This window comes from Microcebus murinus, chromosome 14 (genome assembly GCF_040939455.1).
Source record: "Microcebus murinus isolate Inina chromosome 14, M.murinus_Inina_mat1.0, whole genome shotgun sequence".
Classification (NCBI taxonomy): Eukaryota; Metazoa; Chordata; class Mammalia; order Primates; family Cheirogaleidae; genus Microcebus; species Microcebus murinus.
In genome coordinates, this window is record NC_134117.1 from 18652957 (window position 1) to 18676640 (window position 23684).

General features: G+C 40.4%; 1 pseudogene; it reads left to right on the top strand.

Annotated features, from left to right (window-relative positions):
• The first annotated feature begins 336 nt into the window (after nt 1–336).
• LOC105874768 (large ribosomal subunit protein uL30-like 1 pseudogene) lies at nt 337–1539 on the top strand (annotated as a pseudogene).
• Nucleotides 1540–23684: the final 22145 nt, after the last annotated feature.

Sequence of the window (23684 nt, forward strand, 5' to 3'; positions counted from 1 at the left end):
AGATAGTGCAGAGTTATTAACAAACCACGCAAAGTGGGGTCACTTCTCCAGTGACAGAGGGTTTATCTTTTGTAATATTTGTGGTGAAAGAAGAGTAAACATGAGAAAATAAAAATGATCATTTCTGAGTTACTGTGCTTTTGTCTAAAATCTAAATATATTTGTAGGTTCTACTTCAAAATAGAAAAGTGTTTTAGTTTCTTTCTCCTCTTTCTTAAAAAATATTTTGAAATGTTGCTGCCCTATAAACAGGATTTTTACTAAAATGAGCCACATTTTCTGCAGCTCATTGTGAGGGAATGAAGAGCCCATTATTAAAAAATCCCAAGCAGGCGCATGATCAGTAGCTGCAACACTGGAAAGATGGCGGAGCAAGAGGAAAGGAAAAAAATCCCTTTGGTTCCAGAAAATCTCCTGAAAAAGAGGAAGGCTTACCAAGCCCTCAAAGCCACCCAGGCAAAGCAGGCACTTTTGGCAAAGAAGGAGCAGAGGAAAGGAAAAGGGCCCAGGTTTAAGCGACTGGAATCGTTTTTACATGATTCCTGGCGGCAGCAACGCGACAGGGTGCGTCTCAGACGACTAGAAGTAAAACCTCATGCCTTGAAGTTGCCGGATAAACATTCTTTGGCCTTTGTTGTACGCATCCAAAGGATTAATGGGGTGAGCTCACTGGTGCAAAAGACCATCGCGAGACTTCGCCTAAAGAAAATTTTCAGTGGTGTCTTTGTTAGAGTCACCCCACAGAGCCTAAAATTGCTGCGTATGGTGGAACCTTATGTGACCTGGGGATTTCCAAATCTGAAGTCTGTCCGGGAACTCATCTTGAAACGTGGACAAGCCAAGGTCAAGAATAAGACCATCCCTCTGACAGATAACACAGTGATTGAAGAGCACCTGGGGAAATTTGGTGTCATTTGCTTGGAAGACCTCATTCATGAAATTGCCTTCCCGGGGAAGCATTTCCAGGAGATCTCATGGTTCTTGCGTCCTTTCCAACTCTCAGTGGCCCGTCATGCTACCAAGAATAAAGTGGGCTTTCTCAAGGAGATGGGCTCACCCGGCTATCGAGGTGAACACATCAATCAGCTCATCCGCCAGCTGAACTAGACCCAGAATATCTGAAAACACAGTGCATTGAGAGCATGTGTTTTTGAGTTTTGGAATTGTGAAATATCTTCAGAGAAGATTATTTTCACTGTATCTTCAAAGACAAAGGGAAGAGTCAGGGAAAAGACAGTCGGTTATGCTCATGGCAGGAACCTCTCATCACAGTCGAGTTCCAAGGAAAAATTCCAGTGTTTTCCACTTTGGCTGCTGCCACCTCTGAAATCACATTCCATGGAGAAAGGAGTCCTGCTTTGTCAGATCTTCTATCCTGAGGTGTTAAACATTGGTGAATGAATGACTCAAGCATGTGTATGAGGATCCCTAAGACTCTTGCAACAGTGGTCCAAGTCCAAATGCATACCTGAATCTGGGTATTCCCAGGGCTTTGTTTTGAAAAGACTTGAAATACAATTGGGAAGGAGAATGCAAAAACTCAGCTGTCTCTTTGAATCCATGTTCCAAGTTTTCATTGATGGCTTTGAGAGCTCTCAGACATGGCTGGCTCTACGTGCATCTGGTGGCTTTTTATCCTAGCCTGCAACCGGTTTAGTCCCTTTCTCTAGTTCAGGATTTGAGAACAAATGACCTCTTTGATGGGTTCACACATATACTCAAAATTTTGCTTATAATTTGTGCATAGACTCTTCTCTCCATGGACCTTTGCACTTCATATGAGGAAGTCCTGCTTTTCCCAGGGTTGGTCACCCAAGCCCTGATCTTTCTAGTCTCTGGTTCCCTTGTCTTGTGGAAGAGTAAAGCTAACCAAGATAGCTTTTCCCCTTCACAGTGACAGATTGTGTTGCTCCTTGCACTATCAAGTCTGGGAAATGCCCACCATTTCTCCCCCTTCCCCACCCCTCCCCTCCTGGGGATTCAGGATGGGATTTTCTGGTTTCTCTGAAGATCATCTTCCTCCTTAAAACCAAGCTCAGGAAGGAGTGAACCATTTTCTTGGTTTGGCATGGATGAACTTAGCACTATTTGGCTTTTTAGGCATCTGGCAGGCAGCTTAATTGACCTTTTTCTTGGATATTCTGGATTCCAGAAGTCCAGTTGCCTTTTGTCCTGCTGGTACTGTCGTAGACCAGCAATAGGCTTTCTGAGGATGTTAGCCTTAAAGAAGTCAGTCTGATACTGGTGGTGTTTTTTCATCAGTGTCCACTTCTAAGCAGGCCTTCACTTAGTTGCCTCAGTTTGCCATCTGAGCAATTGGTGAAGATGTGCCAGGCCTAGGTTAAATTTGGAAATAGGCTTGATCGGTTTGTTTCTGATCCTTTCAGGTCAGATTTGCTGCAATTTTGGCTCATGGGGCCCTCAAACATAGCTGTGAAATTGAGAGGTATAACAGTGCCTTAAAATGTGCCAGGTTATGAGGTAATTAATTAGGTTGGTTGGCTCCAGAGTTAACCTGTCAACAATAGAGGTTATAGATGTTACTCTTATATATTAAAACATTGTGAAATCAGATTACTTTAAAATGATGTATGGCAAAGTCCATGGGAAAAAAGCAGTTGTGAGTATGGAAGCCCAGGGCTTAAATCCCTGATGTCTTATACTAAATATGGGAACAGTGTTTCCATTCTTGCCTGTGAAATGGAGCTAGTACCCTCTAGCATGTCTGCCTCACATGGTGGTTAAAAGAATTGAATAATAGTTTGTAATTTATAATTCTATATAAATAAAAGGTTATCACAAAAACTAAAAAAAAAAAAAAAAAAAAAAAAAAAAAAAAAAAAAAAAAAAAAAAAAAAATCCCAAGCAGTTGTAATAGTTGCACAAGCCTGCTTTGTTTCATTCTTACATTCAACTCTCCTAAATACTGAGTCTTCTCTTGCTTTTATTTTTAAGACTGTGGGGATACTAAGTTCTACATTTGTCAGCGTAGGCTGAGCAAAGCAGGAAAGACATATACAGGTCAGTAAGTTATTTGCTACAAAGATACAGTAAATTCCTTGCCCACCCGCAGCTGCAGCTGCATGCAAGAAAAAGGGAAGCTGCGCCTGGGAGTTGGTTGCAGATGGGCTGCTGGGACCTGCCCTCTTGCCTGGCCAAGAGCTTCCCATCATCAGCTGCCTTGTGGCAGGAGCCTCTGTGTCTGTTCCCTTTGGCCAGTAGGTGGTGACGCATGTGAGGCTGTTCCTGTGTATGGGGTTGATGGTGAGCCTTCCAGACTCCCCAGCCTGGGTGAAATCCCCCTTTCACAAACTCCCATAATGCCTGGAGCTGCTTCATCATATTACACATGGCAATTGTGAAAATATATTCAGTACTAGAGTATTTGCTTATTTCTATCTCCCCTACTGGGCTCTAAGCTCCGTGAGAGCAGGGACTGTGCATTATTTACACTTGGAATCATTTTGCAAATCAAGAGACAGCCAAGGCAGATGCCGGGAGTTGGCAGAAGCAGCAAAGCCAAAGGGAATCTGAGCTCTGAGAGCTTTCTCCTCTGATTGGTCAGGGCTACTTAACAATCCCTGGTGTAATTATTTGTCAACAAGAGCTTGCATGAAATACAGATTTTGTGTGATCAATGATGGATACTTTTAGAAAAAGGAGAACCTGTTATAAACTAATTTCAACAAAATCCCACTATCACACAGTTTCTTTTCTTTGATAGTTTTCTTGTATAATTATTATATTGTAACACATTATATTCAATAAAAGCAATTTTCTGAAAATCAGAGGTTGAAATAATCTAGGGTAAGTATGTATCTGATTAAGGTCAAACATTTCCTAGAAACACACACATTCATATACACACACAAGGGACTTAAAATGAACTTTTATTTCTCATAGCTATAGGTCTAACCTCATTGAAAATAACACCCCAAATATAATTGTGCTACATGTTGTAGAATTACAAACTAAGTTGAATTCACAGTCTCATGAAGTCAAGACAAGGCACTGATTTGGAAAGGCTAGGAGCCTGAAAGTTGGAATGGAGACATTTGGATGGACTCAGATGAAGCTGGGAATCTAAATATCCTAGTCTCTCCAAGCCTCCCTTGCTGGAAGATGTGGCCTTACTTTCTGCCTGAGATTTCTAGCTTTCCCTTACTCGGAGACCTTGTAATAACCTTATCAATTCCTCCTGCTAAATTTATTCTGTTGAAACAATACAGTTTTTATTTTCCCAACTGAGCTCTGAATGATGTACCCTCCTAAAATATCATTTTATTCTCCTTGAATATAGTTTAATGGGCTGGGAAAAATTGATAATAATGATAATCCATTAGTCTACATAATAGTTGGGTTTTATTTCTACCTTACCACCCTTGGAGTATACCCTCAGATTTTTAGTTCACACTTTTAAAAGAGTTTAGTGTATTAAAATTTCTCCTCCAAATATCTTAAATATGGAGATCATATTTATGTGATATAATGACATCTTCTCAAAAGTAGCTGGTTGATATTACAATGACATCTCACAATTTATAGTTTCTTGCCATCTCTTATTTATTTTTCTCCTTTGATTTGCAGCAGTAATAGCAACTATTGATGAATGCGGTTAGTTAAATCCAAGCTTTGGTGTCCACCTACCCTTAAGCCCAAACTTTCCCTTGTATCTCCTACCATTAATATTACAGTCATACAAACCTTAAACTTCAAAATAGCTTTAGCTTCTTTATCCAATGAACTGCCAAATTCTATTCAGTTTAGAAAACGTTTGTTGAGTCTATATTCAATAAGCTCCTCATGGTTTAAAAAAAATGTTTGCTTGTTTTTGTTGCTTCTATGGTGCGTGGCACAAAACCTACTACCTCTGAAACAAGCAACCTTCCCATTCACCTCTTTCCAGTTCTATTGCTCTCTTATTGCAGTCTTCTTACTGATCTTCCCACCTCCTCCTCCTCTTCTTTCCCTAGATTTCTTGACAAAATTTTAAGTTAATCTCTCTAGAGATCTCACACATTTTTATGCCACTAAAAGGATATCAACATAGCTCAAGACTTTGGTAAAGAGAAAAGTAGCATGGCCTGTCTCAGATGCCATCTGACTTTCTTTATTTATTAATATTCTAATAATCCTAGACCTGAAGGACACAAAAGAGTTGAGTAAGCAGAATTAGATGGCAGAATGGTCCCATTGTTCTTTACAGACAAATCTTTTTCTCTAATCCTAATAGTGTTATGTTTGGCAAGATGAAATATATTTTCCATGCTTTTACATGAAAAATAAATGTGCATTGACATAGCAATAATTAGCTCTTGCCTCAGTTATTTACGATTTTGGTAAAGTAATCGTGACTCACCCAGCTCTGCTGATAGCATCTCCAAGTATCTCAGTTTGGTAAAAGACCTGGAAGCAACAACACTAGTGTTGATTTTTTGTTAATGAAGAAAAAGATCGGAGGCTAGAATGACCTTTACTTATCCAGATCCTATTTTACTTTAGCAAAATTCAATCTGCTTCGTATAAAAAGAAAATTGACTTTCCCATTTCCATTGTCCTATCCTGGAGGGAAAAATAAACTAAAGAGGTGAATAGAACTGGCTGATCATCACAAAGGGCCGACTCTGCCTTTCTGCAGCAGGAGACATCGCAAATTGAAATTTACGACACCGCGGGCACTGCCCCTCCTCTGGAACAGGTCACCCTGATCGTGTTTGTATTATTGGGTTTGCTTTACATATTTATCACATTCCTGCCCAACCAGTTCCTTATAGAAAACTGCGTTCTGAGGGGTTCTGAGGTCAGACTTTCATTAAACGTGGGTGGGCAGCTCAGGGCATTTATCAGATAAATATCATTCTACTGAAAAATTTTTTTCACGTTTCCTCTCCTCTCCTCCCCTTCCTCTTTCCTCCTGTCCTTTAAATTAATTACACTCCTATACAGCAGAACCCACTTCAGAGCCTAATTTATGCTAATTCTACTTTTGGGAACATGCAGAACCAATTTAACTTCTCTTCCCATTTGATAGACTTTCAGATATTTGGAAACACCTCTCATATCCCCTAAAGTAGTCTCTTAAATTTCACATCCTAGACCAAAGTGCCAGTCTTCAAATTTCAACCCCTGCTTGCCAAAACTTTGCCAGATGTATCCCTATAGCTAGAGTCCCAGCTGCTGAACCTATCCTGTTCTTGGAGCTCTGACCCACCTCTGGAGTTCTGCACTCCTTTCTTCCTTTTATACATCTTAGATGTATGCAGGAGTCCCCTAATACACATCAGGCAGGGGAGTGCAGTGCAGTGCTTTCTGGATGTCTAGGGTCAAACCCCTTGGCTTCAAATCCCCATTTGATCACTTAAAGTTGTACAACACTGGACAAGAAATGTGTAACACTTTTGAGAGTTGATTTCTTTATCTTTAAAATGAAGATGATGATGTTGGCAGTGTCTATTTCATAGCATTGTTGAGAGAATTCAATGAGAAAATGTAAAAAATCTTTAGACAGCATTCTTAACAAATGTTAGCTATTGATATTTCTTGCAGACTAAGAAAAAGAATCAAGGCCTTCTGACATTGAGTGTGGGCTCCTCCCCCTCATACAGTGTATTGTACTGCCACACCCATCTGGCTCACGTGCCTTTCCCGTCCCAAATTCCTGGAGCACCGCAAACTAAAGATCTTAGGGGGGTCCACTGATGAGGACTGCCTGGTGGGCTGATGAACTCTAGACAAGCCACTGAACTGCCTTGATATCCTGCCCAGTCGGATGAAGGTAATCACGTTTCATGCTTTACTAGATAAATCAATGGACATGGGATTCCAATTGATGCCCTTCTTAGATCATGATGGGGGCCTTGCACAACTGATTAGCCATCCACATGTGTGGCTTTACCTCTGCTGAATCATCACACTGGAAGTTTTACCTGTTCCAGAAACGAAGGCCAATCAATCATCCCCAGATGCAGAAGCAGCCAGCTGTTGCAAACCTGCATATTCTCAACAAAGCTCTTCTTTTTCCACTTGTGGTCCTTTTATCTGTTTCTTATGGTAGACTTTTGGGGGCTATGTAGCCAGGTGTGGCAGTAGAAAAATTCAGACTTCAGGGGCAGAGAGGCTCCCATTTTTTTGAGTTGATACTTCCTGATGCCTGAGGAGTCCCATGGATATAATTGAGAAGCTTTTTGGAAGCATGTCTCAGAATTTGGTCCTTGGCTTGCTGGCCTCAGATTCACGTGAGGGCAATTGTTCACAAAGGCAGATGGCTAAATTCTCTGAAGATCTGCTGAAACATGAGGGCCTTCATAACAAGTGCCCTTGATGGCACTGAAGTTTGAGAATTACTGTACAACTGGATCCATAAATCAGTGGTTGGACATATGACAACTTGAGAACTGTCATAGACTTTAGAGACAGATTGCAGTTATTCCAGCAATAGCTATTACTATCAACCAGGATATCAAATGATGGGCCCAGTCCTTTAGGAGTTTGCAATTTTGACCCTAAATAGGTAAAAAATATAAGAAACATAAGGCAAAATAAGAAATTACATAATTAAGTATTAATATGGATAATCATGATGATAAGTGCTATGGGATTTCAGGAATGAGGTGACCAGTGTAGAAGAGAATGATCTGGGAAGGAGACGATATAAATGAAAAGGAAATAATATAGATAGGATGTATTAATAGAATAACATGTGGGGAAAAAAAGAATTTTCCAGGTTGGGGGCAATATAGGTAAATGTGAAGAGATGGTAACAGGTAGGATGTCTAGAGATGAATGGGATGGGTGGATCAGGGTGAAAAATTTACAAATTTGTGTTACTTCTAAGAGGAGTCAAGGCAAGACCTGAGATCCTGCTTATTGATGCTGCACTGTGGAGTCTTAGATAAAAATTTCCTTATCCATCTTAGAGGCACCTAATTCATTCTAGAACAGTGTAGTTTGCTGGGACATTTGACATTCAGAGTTTCTTCTCCCCATCAAAGACTTAGGCCTGGAAATGTGTAGACCAGCTCTACTTTAGGCAGAAGAAGATGATAAACTGAGGTAAGACTGAATGCAGCATTTGTGATTTGTGAGAACAACCAAAACTCTGCACAAAGAGAAGGAAGAAGTGAAAAGGAGGCAAGTAAGACAAGAGCCAGAGATTTACCTGCCCCCACTTGTCTTTTTAACCTGGTGGCAAAGGGCTATTCTTTTGCTCTTGGAAATCCGAGTCATTCTTCTACAGTAATTCATGTGTGTGGCAGGATTCACCTACAAAGCTTAGTTTTTCAAAATACTGTTGCTGAAATGGGAATTGGTGGCCTCATTGATTTTAAATAAGACTAAAACATAGAATAACATTCTTTTTTCTGGTTGTGTTGAATTATTAAATTGAATTATTCTTATGATAGACCCCAGATTATTTGGAAAACCCGTATAAGACGAGCTTATTTCCCGCCCCTATCCCTTGAAACATTGGAAAAATAAAGGTTTTGCCCTTCCTCTTTCCATGTCCTAACTAGGTCACTATTGCTCATGTGCGCTGCTTGGGGATGGCACTGGGTGGTAAGGTAGCATATTAGGTAGGTATGTGTGGACACACAGATTTAACCTGTAAAGGATTTGCTTGGGATTCTCAGTGGAAGAAAGAAGCTCTGGCAACTGGAAACATTTGGTATATGGAAGGTTTCTGGTGAACACTCCACTGCTAGTGGAAGGCATGAAAGCATCTGCCCCTGGTGTTGGTGTGAGAAGCCTCCTTGGTTCTAGCTTTTTACATCACAACTTCAACCCAGAAAGTTCATGCATATGTTGAGTATAGTGAATACTTGTTCTTTTTTTTTTTTTTTTTTTTTTTTTTGTAGCTACCCCAAATTTATCTTCCCTTCTTTTGGTGAAAAACACCTCAATTTTCCTCTGGAGAGCTGAACTTGCCCTGCTCTCAGAGAGTGTGGCTTGGATGAGGTTGATTCTGTCTCCTGCTCCAGAAGTAGGCATGCAACCTTAGGCTTGAGCCAGTTATCACACTCCATTCCCTTGGCAACAACAACAAAAAAGGGATGCAGGGATAGTTGTAGTACCAATTTGAACCAATGAGAGCTAATCTTATGGTGTGGTTGGTGTGGCCAGGAAAGAGACATGCAATTTCCTTTCTCCTGGATTTCAGAGATGTTGCTGGAACTCCTGTGGCCACCTTGTCACAACAAGATGGTAAAGGAGCCAACACAGAGAAGAAGAGAGACTGTGAGGATAATAACAAGCTGAGCTAAGACTGAGTCAAGCCACCCAGGGAGATAAATATTACCTGTGTACTTTTTGTTTCCACGAGAATATAAAGTCTTATTATTCTTAAGCCACTAATGGTTGGGTTGTATGCTGAATTCTAAGTCAAAGCATTTGCTTCTTTTGACATTCATCGACCACTTTAGAAATACTACCTCTTTGTTTTATATTGAATCTCAGTGGATCAATATAATCATACTTTATTTGTGAGCTCTTTCAAGCTTCCTCAATTCTTTTCTAGCTAATGCGCTATTAATAAACACTTAGCGACATGAGAAAAGCTGCCCACGTAAAGAACTTCACAGTTAAACCCTGTCATAAATCAGTGCATCCTCTTGTAAATTGTTAGCCACCTTTAATGTAACATCTTTGCAGATTTTGTGTTTCATCTACTTGAGCAAGTACTACTCCTACGACCTGCTCATCTCTGAGCTCTGGCTGGTGGTGCTCCTGATCTTCAAGCCACCAATCACCTTCTGAAGGAAATACAGAAAGCTGCTTACTCATTGAAACATGTAACACCCATTTCCTTAATCCTTAGTACTCCTTGCAGAATTGTAATGTTTATATCACAGATTGATTTTTCACGTCAAACCATGTCAAAGAAGCTTTACATTTGTGCACCTCAAGGCCATAGCCATAAGCCAGATTATAAAATGGGAATAAAACAAATACAATGACAACATCCTTTGTTGCTCTGGTGAAATGTAGCTATGGTGAGTGCTCGGTAAATGGTAGGGACCTGCAGCTATTTTACAGATTTTGCTGCCTTTTGAAATTTGTGTCATGGAAATCAAAAACGAGAAAAAGAATTGAAGAAGAAAGAATGGACAAGTCATGTCTTATGCTTCAGAGGGGACCAGCCACAATAGAATTGTAAACTGTCCTTGGAATTTGGCAAACTGGCCTCTTTAAAGCAGTTTTGGGGCTATGGCCAAAGCTTGCTTGCAAACTGATGAGAAGCTGGAGAATGTCATTGTGAGTGTCTCGTGGGGTTTTGTTGATAGGAGGACAGAGGCAACTACAAACAACTCAACAACAAAACAACAAAACAGACAACTCAACAACAAAAAGACAAATAGCCCAAGTAAAAAATGAGTCAAGAACTTGAATAAATATTTCCCCAAAGAAGAGAACCAAATGGCCAACAAGCACAAGAAAAAATGCTCAACACTATTAGTCATTAGGAATATGCAAATCAAGACCATGAGATACCAGTTTATATCCACTAAGATGACCATAATAGTAATAATTAAAAAGTGTAAAAAAACATGTGTTGGTGAGGATGGGGAGAAAGTGGAACCCTTATATGCTTCTGGTGGAAATATAAAATGGCACATTCACTGGGAAAAACAATTTGGTATTTTACTCAACAAGTTAAGCATAGAATTAGCATATGATCTAATGATTCCATGACTAGATATACACCCAAAAGAATTGAAAACAGGTACTCAAACAAACACTTGTACATGAATATTCATAGCACCACTATTCACAACAACCAAAAGGTGGAAACAACCCAAATGTCCACCAATGAATGAATGGATTAAAAAAAAATTTGGTAGATATCTACAATGGAATGTTGCTCAGCTATGCAAAGGGATGAAGTAGTGATACCTACTACAATGTGGATGAACCTTAAAAACATTTTGCTCAGTGAAAGAAGCCAGACATAAAAATCATACACATATTGGATGATTGCATTTATATGAAACATCCATAGTAGGCAAGCAAGTCCATAGAGACAGAAAGCAGGTTGGTGCTTAGCAAAGATTATGGGTAGGGAGAAATGAAGAATGACTACTTAATGGGTATAGGATTTCTTTTGGAGTGATGAAATGTTTTGGAACTACTTAGAGGTGATGGCTGCACTACATTGTGAATGTACTAAATGCCACTGGATTTTTCCCTTTAAAATGGTGAGTTTTATGTTATGTGAATTTTACCTCAATAAGAAGAACAAGGCTTGGTAGGTTTAATGCTCCTGGGTCCCTCATGCTTCCAGCATCCACCACCTTCAGGACGTAAAACTTTTGGTGAAGCTCCCACCTCCGCTGTGGTCCACAGGGGCTGTGTTTACTTCTTCAATCCACTCTTTTTTACTTTCCATCTTTTTAGAATGCCAAGTGGTTTCTAATCTTTAGAGGTTCCTCTTTTCTTATATTCAAGAATTATAGTTCTAAAAACTATAATTTCATGTTTAAGGACTTGGAATAGAAAAAAGAGGCTGTAGCACGTACCTTTTTTTGGACTGAATTAAAAAATTTCAAATTAAAGGACTCTATCTCCTTTAGTTCGAACCCCCTTCTAAGAATGCAGTTTTTCTCCTCAGTCTAAAATGACTTAACTACTTTTTCATAAAGTGTCCAGTGTATGTTTTCTAAGCAATTTCCTCCACTGTTAGAAAGAGGCTTTCATCTTTTTATTATGATCCAATGTTCTGATTAACCAGCTCCTTCAGAATGGAGTTCCTATGGCATATACTTTAAAATAAACCAGAGATAACTGAACAGAAAAAAAGATACATAAAGAATTATAAATATTACACAAATGAGTTCCATAAAATATTTTCCTGCAGTGATGTGGAATTTGATGCTATCTGAACATAAGGAAACAAGTTTAGCTCACTACTATGTATTGATTCCCTATAGCACACCACATTTTTGCATTTTCATTAAAAGGCACCATCTTTGGAAATGAATAGGGAGCTACACATGTTCCCCCCCCCCACTTGTCTTTATAGTCTTTTTCTTCATATCTTGATCTTCTAACTGTGTGGTAAGAGTTACTTGGCACTAGTAGCCTGTTGGAGCTTATGTCTATAGTATTCACAATTTTGACCACTTGCTTACAACCCTGAAAGTGTGTGTACAGGAATAATCACAGCAATCCCAAAGAATTTTTTTTGGAGCTTAGATGAGACAGTGCACGGAAAGTGCCAGGATTGAACGAGTTAGCTGTGAGGCTGGTGTGAAGGAACATATTAGGCAGCTAATGTGTGTCCCTACCTGAAGGTCCTGCATGCATGTCTCAGTCAGTGTCTGTTCCCTAAACTCTGGGCCCATGCAGCGCCGGGGTTAAGAGCACTGGACGCAGACCACTTGGCCTAGATTTCCAGCTCAACCCTCCCTGGGTCTGTGACCATGGACGTGTTACTTAACTTCTCTGTTTCCTCTTCTGTAAAAGGGTTATAATCATGGTGCCTAGTTCATACGACTACCGTAGAAACTAAAAAGAAACAGAATTAAACTAAATGTTTAATAAATACTAAGGATTATTGCCAAGACTGTAGGTTTGCAAACTCTCTAGTTATTAACATAACCCTCAAGAATGTCAAGGTCAAACCATATTCCACATAATCTAATGGCAGTATAATAGCAATAATACTCTCTCAGATGCCAGGCTGCATGACATTTGAACCATAGTATGTGCGATAAATTCTTATTTGCCCCCTGATCTCGTTTGAAAGATGTAGGGATAGGAAATAGCTGACATATGTGCCAACACCTCTTCCTTCCTGTACCAAGGGCTGTCATCACTAATGGATCCCAGTACTCTCTCCAACTGAGCCCAGACACGGGCTCAGAATTCTTAACACACAGCATCAGGACAGCACCGTTCAGCTCATGAGACGTACCCTATTTGTCACCCTTCTTCTAGATACTAAGTCTAATAATATTGTAGCTGAAGGAAGAAACTGAATGGAGGAGGGGCTTAGGGCAGACACAAAGAGGACAAAAAAAAAAAAAATGACTGATGTACTCTGTGGCATCTGTTAAGCCATTTCCTGTCATGAACACTCATTCTTCATTGCCCCAGTGTGATGATTTGCAAGAACATAAAATGAGCTAATTTTGGAAATTTGTCAATGCAAAATCTCAAATGATAAAATATCCAGATTTATATAAGAGCTGCTGTAAAAGTGACAGCAGAATTTATCTGTGTGACTGGGTGGGGTGGGTACTGCAAAGAGTGTCAGCTGGCATTGTGCGTTAATGTGTGAAGAAATATTCCTGCAGTCATTATTTCATTTATGGGAAAGCTGATAAACTCCCAAGGAGAAATTATAGAGAGAAAAGATTTATCAATTGATGCATAGTTTTTAAGATTTACAGCTTTGTCGTCTGGACCATGATATTTGTGTGTGACCTTTGATTAGGAAAATTCCTAATCAAGTTAAAAATAGAACACTTTAAGAGGTGAATGCAAGTATGGGATGAGAGGTGAAGAGTCTCCATTCACCTAGCGTTCAGTGGAACACGGGCCTGGATATTGTCCTTCCTCTCACCACCTCCAGGTTAACCCTTTCTGAGCCAGCACTGCCACCTTGACCCCATTTCACCTGACAGGAGGCAGACGTGGGAACATTTGTGCAGAGTTCTGACAGTCCTTTGGATATTGGGAAAGGTGGGTGGGTTTGCTGCAGTTCATGGCCCAGGTTGTAGCACTTGTTTAACTTCTTTTTGTCAGGCCCCCACATGGGCCCTGGCTCACTGATCCAGAGGAAGGGCTGGTAACCACGTTTGTGACCCTCACCCCTCTGGTCACAGTGGACTGGCTGCTACTTGGCTTGAGTCAACAACTTTTTGTCTCCTAGAAATTTGGAATTGGAATTTAGAGATTTGTACAGAGCCAGGCTTTGCCTGTGTTTGTACTTGTAAAATAATCTATTGGAGTTGGGGGGTGCTGTCTTCTGCCACCATGTGAACTCAGTAGCATTAAAAAATATCTGGGGGTGGAGTTGGAGAGAGATAGAGATGGAGATAGAGATAAGGAACAAAGACATGCTATATCCTGGGCTTCTTCACATTATTTCTTTGTCAGATCCAGTCCCTTCCTGTGATCTGGCTGCATCACTCTGGGTCATCCATTTGGGTTAGATGAAGCAGAGAGAAACACAGCTTGCCAAGACCATTATATTTCTGATTCTTTTTAAGCCATCCCATTTTTTTTATGACCACTGTGTTTGTGGGTATTAGCTTGCCTCCTCGCATTTAATAAAACACTTCACCTTCTTCAGCCTTCAGATCACAATCCCATTTCCTAATGGAAGTTGTTGCTCACACCTCATTCAAAAAGTCAAGGCAGGTTACATAGCATCTGGGGCTAGCACCTGAGATGATATTTTCCTCCTGGACCTACATACCATCACTCTGATCTTCTCTACCAAAGTCAAGAGGGGAATAGGGTAGTTAAGTGCTTCTCCCTGGCTACCTTCCACAGTCCATTCCACTGCTAGATGATGCCTCTTTTTTCTTGACTGAGCATTATGACTAACCCTTACAACAGCCTCAAGATAGCTGTTATGTTTGTTTAATAGATGGGAATATCGAAACTCAGTGGTTATGCAATGGAATGGGCCAAACAATGGGTAAGTGGTGGAGTTGGAATTTTAACCCAAGATTTTCTGACTCCCAACTCCAAAGCCCACCCACCCTAAGGTCATTTCCTTTGTTATGCTCAATAAAGCTGAAGGTGGGTTAACTTCTTTCCTACTGGGGAAAATTGCTCCCTCAACCCAGTCATACTGACCCCAGCTCTATTCTCTTTCCTGCATTTTCAGCTTTCAGTGGAGTGTGGGAGGGTTTGGCTCAGTGATGCTCTGGAGAATGAGGGGTTAGATGCACTTATTCATGAAAGGAAAGGAGAGAAATAGGAAGGTGATACTGCCAGATGGTGCCTAATGGACTGGGGATTTATATGATTGGCAAGTAATCCACCGGTCCCCAGACATGCCCCTGACTTTGAGGAGAACTATAACAGGTTGCCTTGGAGTAACACCACCTCCTGGCTTCTGCACATTCCTGTCCTGTCTCCAGCTTCAAGCTGATGCCCACTGGCACCTCTTCCTCTTCCTTTCCCCGTCAAGTCTGTAGACATATATTTCATCCCATTTTACAGAACACACCTCTGTCCTATAGGGAGGGTGAGTGATACAGGATGCCATAAGCCTTCCTGCTGCCCAGTTCCTTCCTGCTTGTCTTGGCTCTCCCTGGTCCATTCATTCCTCTTCTTAATATTCATTGCATTACCATATCCTTATGCATTATGATCAGGAGAAGACCATTACCCCTTCCATTTATGTCTTTCTCTAAAATGCATACCTCAAAACCTATATCTGTGAAGAGGAGAAATCTTGTGAGCTCACTGGAGGAAACTTCTTCCCAAGTGAGACTTTTTCTGAGCAGACTTTCCTCACCCTTTCTAAAATTTCACCTGGTGGTAAGTCTCCCCTGTGCCAGCCTAATGCTTTCCTTCCCAGTGCATAGCTCAGGCCTCTGCAGATATGGAGAACAGCTGGTCACTACCTAGCCTTTACAAGAGCCATTTACATTTTGTCATCTCCATGGTTTTACTCCTCTTCAGACTCCTGAATTGGTACAGATGGTCCTTTTGTCTATGGCTTTTCTCAGGGATCCATTCTGGCCAAACTTTAAGGGCTGTGGAGGCTCCTTGCAAGTCCTCTTCATATTTCTATGCATACTTGAGGGCAGAGCTGCCCATTGACAAGGACCCCAACATTATTTGCTCAATCTTTCCCACCTGTCTGATTTCTGAAACAGCTTCTTGACTGAGCCTATGAGGGTATTCTGGGCTCAGTCCAATGTAGTTGCAATAAAGATCTTTTACTAGGGTTTTTATTTATATTTTTATGGTTTCTGAGGCTCTTCTTTAATTACTGTCTACAGAGAGCTCGAGATCTGTCAAAAATGATAAAAGATCATTCTCATTATTACCTTAAATTTACTTCCCTTCCACCCAATACATTAACCTTTATTACTATAAGTTATGGCCATTAGAAGCCAGAGCTGAAGAATGAAGTTTACTTCCATTTAAGTGATGAAGGCAGGCAAGCCACCGCTTTCTGTATGAGGGTGGGGTAAGGAATGGAGAATGTATTATTTGGTGGCTACATAAAAATGCATTATTTCTTTAGCAGAAAATTATCTAGGAGCCATTTGCTTAGTTAAGTTAAAAAGTTTCTTTCTGAGGTGGAAAATGAGGGGAAAGAAAAGAGAAAGGAAAGAAAGATGGATTGGCTGACAGATGGACTAATTAAATGATGAAGAAATAGAGCAACAAGGGCATTGTAGACCAGGAAGGCAGTGGCTCTCCTGAAAGCAGTAGGATGGCTGTTTTTGTTGCTATAGTCTTTTAGTATAGGTTGAAGACAGGTAATGTGATGCCTCCAGATTTGTTATTTTTGCTAAGATTGCTTTGGCTATTTGGGCTCTTTTTTGGTTGCACATGGAGCTTAGGATTACTTTTTCTACATCTGTGAAATATGACATTGGTGTTTTGATGGAGATTGCATTGAATATGTGGGCAATATGGACATTTTAACAATGTTGATTTTACCAATCCATGAGCAAGGCATATTTTTCCATTTGCTTCTATCATCTGCAAATTCGTTCACCAGTGTTTTATAGTTTCCTTGTAGAGATCTTTCACCTCCTTGGTTAAGCATATTCCTGGATATTTTATTTCCATTGTAGTTTTTGTGAATGATATTGTGAATGATATCCTTGATTTGACTCTCAGCTTAACTGTTATTAGTATATAGAAATGCTACTGATTTGTGTACATTGATTTTGTAACCTGAGAGTTTGCTGAATTTATTTATTAATTCCAGGAGAGTCTTTCGGTGGACTATTTAGGGTTTTCTAGATACATGATAATATCATCAGTAAACAGGGATAGTTTGATCTCCTCTTTCCCAATTTGGATGCCCTTTATTTCTTTCTCTGGCCTGATCATTCAGGCTAGGACTTCCGATACTGTATTGAATAGAAGTGGTGACATTGGGCACTCTTGTTTTGTTCCAATTCTTAGGGGGAATGTTTTTAACTTTTTCCTATTCAGTATCATGTTGGCTGTGGGGTTAGTGTATGTGGCTTTTATAATTTTGTGGTATATTCCTTCTATGCCTAATTTGTTGAGGGTTTTTATCATGAAAGGTGCTGAATTTTGTTGAATGCTTTTTCTGTTTCTATTGAGATAATCATATGGTCTTTTTTTGTTTCTGTTTGTGTGATGAATCATGTTTATTGATTTGCATATGTTGAACCATTCTTGTATCCCTGGAATGAAACTCACTTGATCATGGTGGATTATCTTTTTGATGTGCTGTTGAATTTGGTTTGGTAGTATTTTATTGAGGATTTTTGCATTTATATTCATAAGGAATATTGGTCTGGGTTTTCTTTTTTAATTATGCCCTTACCTGGCTTTGGTATCAAGATGATACTGGCTTCATAGGATGGGTTGGAGAGGATTCCTTCCTTCTCAATGTTATGGAATAATTTCTGTAGGATAGGTACCAGTTTTTTGTAGGTCTGGTAGAATTTAGCTATGAATCCCTCTGGCCCATGTTTTTTTTTGTTGTTGTTGTTTTGTTTTTGGAAGATTTTTTGTTACTGTTTCAATATCAATGTTCATTATCGGTCTGTTCAAGATTTCTACTAGAAGAAAATCTGGGCTTTAAATCTCCAGCAGCACCCAGAAATTTTGGGAATGGTGGTCTCCAGCTGTCTTGTGAAATGGAGTGATCCTAATGCTAAGGACCCAGGACTGAAAACTTAGGAAACCAAAAAGGGGCAAAAGAATCAGAGAAGGAAAACTAATCTGACAGGGAAGGAAAATATGCAGTATTCTCATCTTTCACTCATAGCAGGTATCAATAATCTTTCATAACACCTTCCTTGATGAGTACTGAGATATCCCCAAACTCTCATTATCCCACCCTTTCAGGCAGACCATCTCAATTTTTCAGAAGAAATTAATGTGTTGAGCTCAATCCATGACCATGTCTAGTGTAACTCTAAGCACCCCAACTATGAGACATCCTAACCTTTGGGAAATTAAGTGTAGACAGAAAAAGTCCTTTTCATAAATTACTAAAAATCTTTTTCTTTCCTCATATCTACGTCTGAAATCATTCACTTATAATTTCACCATGTTCTATCTTATGCTTACCCTTTCATGTAATAAATATACCTTAGATGGAAATAGTATTTTATTATTTACAAAATACTCTCAAATGTTAATTTGCTTGATCCTAAAGGCAAGCACTATTATTCCCATTCTAAGAATAAGGAAACAAAACAAAACAGACCCTGAGCTGTAGGCCCAGAGAAGGTGACTTTTTAATGTCATATATGTAGTAACTGGAGGGACTAAGATGAGAGTTCAGAACTTTAACCAGAGTGCTTGTCTTTTGCCTATTTTATATGTAGAGGAATCTATCCAGGATTAATTTTTAAAAAGGTCAGTTTCAAAAAGAAAATTTTGGGAACCATCAGAATAAATTATGTCTTGAGTCCTTTGAAGACTAGAGATTCTGTGGCCAACAGGAGAGGGGAATTGCCAGTTTTGCTAGGTCTTGGGCATGCCTTATTTGGAGTTAAGTTCAGTCTTTCTGAACTTTCTGAACAACAGAATTGTTAATTCTGTTCCCAGAATTAACAATATCTCAAAACTACAACATTGGAGGCAACCAGAAAATTACACAATAATGTACCATGAAGAGGAGATTGCTTTCTGATCCTCCAGGCATTTGTTTTATGTGCTGACACAAGCATATTTGATTACTCTTAGCTGTCTTATGGGGAATGGCTAATAAATGCTAATCTGCACAAGGGAGTCACTTGGCATTACTATAATTGCAGAAACAAGTTCCACGACATCATGACCTGTAGGCATGCATGTTTTATCATTGAAATGCACCATGCCATTGGTGGTCATACTGTTAGGTCCTGGTCTTAAGAAGAACCTGGGGCCAAAATTCATGAGTTGCAGTCTGTCCTCAGAATCATAGTTTGCTCCCAAATTTGTGTGCTCAAATTTCTTGGCACAGTGAAACAACACTAAATGTCTTTCTTACAGGAGCAAAATTATTGCAGAAGAAAAAAAATTCTAAAATTTATTGAGAGAGTGATCAAAGGAAACCATGTAGTGAATTTTCCTGCAATTAGAGCTTGGTTCCCCTTTGCTTGTCATGGTGGAAATAGAGTCATGCTGAGACAGGTCTTTGCTTATCAAACTTTCTTGAGGCTCAATTTTCCACAAATCTTTGTTGAGCACCTTCTGTGTGGCTGGCACTGGGCTAGATACTTCATACAAATGATCTCATGAGTTCTTCATAGTCACCCTATGAAGTAGTTGCTTTTGTTAGCTAAGGTTGCTTTGAGACATCACAATGTTTTTCCTTGTTATTGATTTATTTATCGAATATCATCTTTTCTTCAAAATGCAAAATAATTTGTGGTCAATATGTTATTGTGAAAAGAGACTTGGAGTAGGAAGATCCTGGGCATTAGGAGGGAGATCTGAAAGGTGGAGATAAAAATGATGCTGAAACTGAGAGAAGATAAAAAAGACCTGAATTTAAGGCACAAAGGAACAAAGTGAGTCATTGGGCTCTTTCTTTTCTTTATCAGTCTTTAGTGTTACAGAATAGCTAAAGATAGTCAGATCCTTCACTGTCCTTGAAGGCCCAGTGTCACTTGGATGGGAGATGGAGTGTGGGTTGAGGAAGTGTTTGACAACTATTTCTCGTTTGAGTGATGGGCCAGTAGGACACCAAGTTGAGAGGGATAGCCAATATCAAAATTCTAATACAAGCAGAAAGAAATTTAGCAGCAGTAGATAATGGTTCTAAATTTAAAAAAGGTTAATTTAGCACACAAATCAACTTCTGCTTGTGACCAGGAGAAAGTAACTTGCACCAGATCAATCCTTTTGTCTAAAGAAAGCAAACACAAACACACCACCAAAGTCACCATAAACTGAACAAGGCATAAGACAGTCATGTCCAGGCACTGGAGGACAGGAGGAGACAGTCTGCAATCCCAGAGTGAGTGGAAGCTCAGCATGTGAGCCTGGGCTCTGCGTGGGGACCGTTTTGTGAGGCAGCTGGGAAGCTAGAGCAGAGCGGGGCAGGTCTGTGGATAGGAGGAGGGAGACATCAGAGGTGCTGGAGTCTTTTGGGAAGGACACAGAGGATCTCAAGTCTGGCAGGGGGTGGGATGTTCCCACTGGTCTGTCACTGACGGGCGGCCCAGCTGCAACGTGAAACTGTGCAAGTCTTCACGGAGTAACTGCACAGTCCTGAGCACACAGCACAGATCTCAGAGTTTGATGAATGCTGGAGATTAAGTTTCTCCAGCCCTGCCGGAGTGGAGAGAGAGCACTTTAACACATGGGTGGACATCCAGCTGGGAAACAAGGAAAGCTACATCTTAGGAGTAAGCTCTGCCCTAAGATGGCAAAAGTGAGGCTCAGAGGCAAGGCTAGAGGTCTCAGGGAGGATGGCTCGACTTTGCAAGTGGAACTAATGACACACCCAGTGTTGGCTCAGGCATTGCGGTCAGAGGATGATCTGATTTTACTTCCAGGAGAACTGAAGTGAGGTTTGCATTTCTAAATGGAAGGATAGACACTTCAATGGGCATGTAGCTGCATTTACATGGACATAATTGAATCAATTAACAATTTTATTTAACATTTCCTTGAAAAATTTAACCCCCCCAAAAAAGGTTTTATTATGGCTTATCACTACAAAGACCCCAAATGATGAGAACTTCCCTGCCACACTGCAGAGACACTCTCCCTCATACAGAGCCAATACACCCAGTTATCGTATTTCAGATGATCCTATTTTCTGGTCAATCAGCAACCACCTGCTAGTAACGTCAGGCACTGTGGCTGACTCCCAGCCCCACAGGACGCAGTCACTCCCAAGGCTGCTCACTCTCTTGCTGGCAAGAGGAGAGACATCCTTTACCAATACTGGGACTGCTGCCTACCGTGTTTCCCCGAAAATAAGACCTACTCATAAAATAAGCCCTAGCAGGATCTCTAAGCATTTGCACAATATAAGCCCTACCCCAAAAATAAGACCTAGTGATGGAAGTGGCTACGCAGCATGCCTGCACAACCCATGCATTTTGTCGTGGAGCGGTAAAGAAGACAAGCAGCCCTTCTCATCTGCCCCATGAGAGCTCTATTGCTCGACATGAGAGTTTGGGGCCAATGGTTCTGAAGGAAATAGAGTTGCAAGAGATTCAGGATGGAATTTGGGGTTTGGAGAGTTATGATGATGTTCCAGAAGACGACTTAGCTATATTTGAATAAATGTAGATTGTTGTACTGTACTTAAAAAAATAACACATCCCCTGAAAATAAGCTCTAAGGTGTCTTCTTGAGGAAAAATAAATATAAGGCTCTGTCTTATTTTCAGGGAAACATGGTATTTCTTTTGCACTGTAAGAGCTTCTGCTCTTCGGTTTCTATTCTGTGTCCTTCAATGGTGAGCTTAGCTTATGCCATAATTTTTTCCAACTCTTTTTCTCATACTGTCAGCAGATATTCAACTAAATGAGGCACTTGGGATCCTAAACTCACTCATCTGAAAGTGTTTTATGTGATCTGAGACTATTTACTCATTAGTTTGTTCATTCAACTATGCATTCATAGTTGAATGCCTGTATCTGTGGCACCTATGCCTATGGGCTAGGCAGGAGTGATAAGGCAACAAGAGAGACACAGCCTCAATCATGAGAACTTGCCATCTAGAGGGAGAGATAGGTGAGTAAACAGGCAATGACCATGAGCTGTAATGAGTGCTTTGATTGGTAAGTGTGGGGTTTTTGTCAGCGCTTGTCCCGATTTGGTGGAAGATGAGGAGGCTCAGGGAGCTCGTTCAGAAGCAGTTTTACTAAACACTCTACATTTCACTAAATACATATCAGGGTGGCCTGTACCAGAAACACTTGGAATGTTTTAAAAATTACTGATTCTAAGCTCCAAGTGAATACCTTCTGACTGCCTAGAGTGACCCGCATTTTAACAAAGCACTCCAGGTGATTCTTCTGCCCAGTGAGGTGTGAACACCACTGATTTAGATTAATTGACTAGTTAAATGCTTGTTCCTTCCTCAACGTGATCTCATAACCAGAAATCCGTATCAGAGTGTAATGACAGCAAGAGTGCTATAAAGAGATAATCTTGACTCAAATATAAATCACTGTCACTCTTTTTTTAAAAAAACATAGTCACAAATTACTAGCAACCCATCCCTTAATTGATCAACAAATAGGAGGTTGTGTATCATAGTGATTACAGTGCAGACCCTGGGGCAGGGTCTTGTACTAGCTGTGTAGCTTTGGGCATGTTGTCTGTGCCTTAGTTTCTCCTTTGTGAAAAGGGGTGCTAATAAAATTCCTACTGTATAGGACTGTCGTGACAACCAAATAAGTTCAAGTGTGCAAAGTACTTAGAAGACTTCCCGGCACATCCTCTCTAGGCCTAATCTGGACCTGGCCCCATCATGCTAGGTCAGTTTCCATCTCTTGCCTTGTGTAGATAAAGGCTCTCTTGTCTTGTCTTGGGGGACGAACTGAATCATGAATTTTGTCCTGAAGAAGTACATGAGATGGAGGCAACTCATCTTCATCAGAGGAAGGCCAGGGTGAGCAATTTGTTTCCTGGAGTGTTGTCTCATCTTTGCTTTATAGAATAATCAATGGTCTCGAAAGATGCCCATGCCCTCATCTCCAGAAGCTGTGGGAATATGTTACCTGATGAGACAAAAGGGACTTTGTAGATGTGATTAAGAACGTTGAGATGGGGAGAGGAGCATGGACTACCCAAGTGGGCCCAATGTAATCACAGGAGTCCTTAAAAGTGGAGAATCTGTCCCAGCTGAGGGCAGATTGAGACCTATCCTTGCTGGTTTTGAAGGTGGCTACGTGGCAAGGCATACAGGTGGCCCTAGAAGCTGGAAAAGGTAAAGAAATGGATCCTCCTCTGGGATCTCCAGAAGAGATGAAGCCCTGCCAACACCTTGATTTTAGACGGGTGAGATCCACGACAGACTTCTGACTTGTAGAATGGCAAGATAATACATTTGTATTGTTTATGCCACTGAGTTTGTTACAGCAGCAATACCAAATGAATACACACAGTCTTTAGGGGACATTTGTTTTTATCCCTTAGAATAACATATATCTATCTGACCTTTCATTTATACCCCAAGAATAATTCCCTTCCACTTCAGTGGCACACGCTCTAGTCCAGGTGTCCTCAAACTATGGCCCGTGGGCCACATGTGGGTGTTTTTGCCCGTTTGTTTTTTTACTTCAAAATAAGATATGTGCAGTGTGCATAGGAATTTGTTCATAGTTTTTTTTTAAACTATAGTCCAGCCCTCCAATGGTCTGAGGGACAGTGAACTGGCCCCTTGTTTAAAAAGTTTGAGGACCCATGCTCTAGTCCTTCCAGATGAAGTCATTGGAAGTGAGGATTTGCCTTGAATATAAGAATATGAAGGCTGATTTAGTCTCAGATTATCTATATTCCAATATGCTGTGTATAAATCAGAATTTCTCATACCTTTTCCCACATCACAC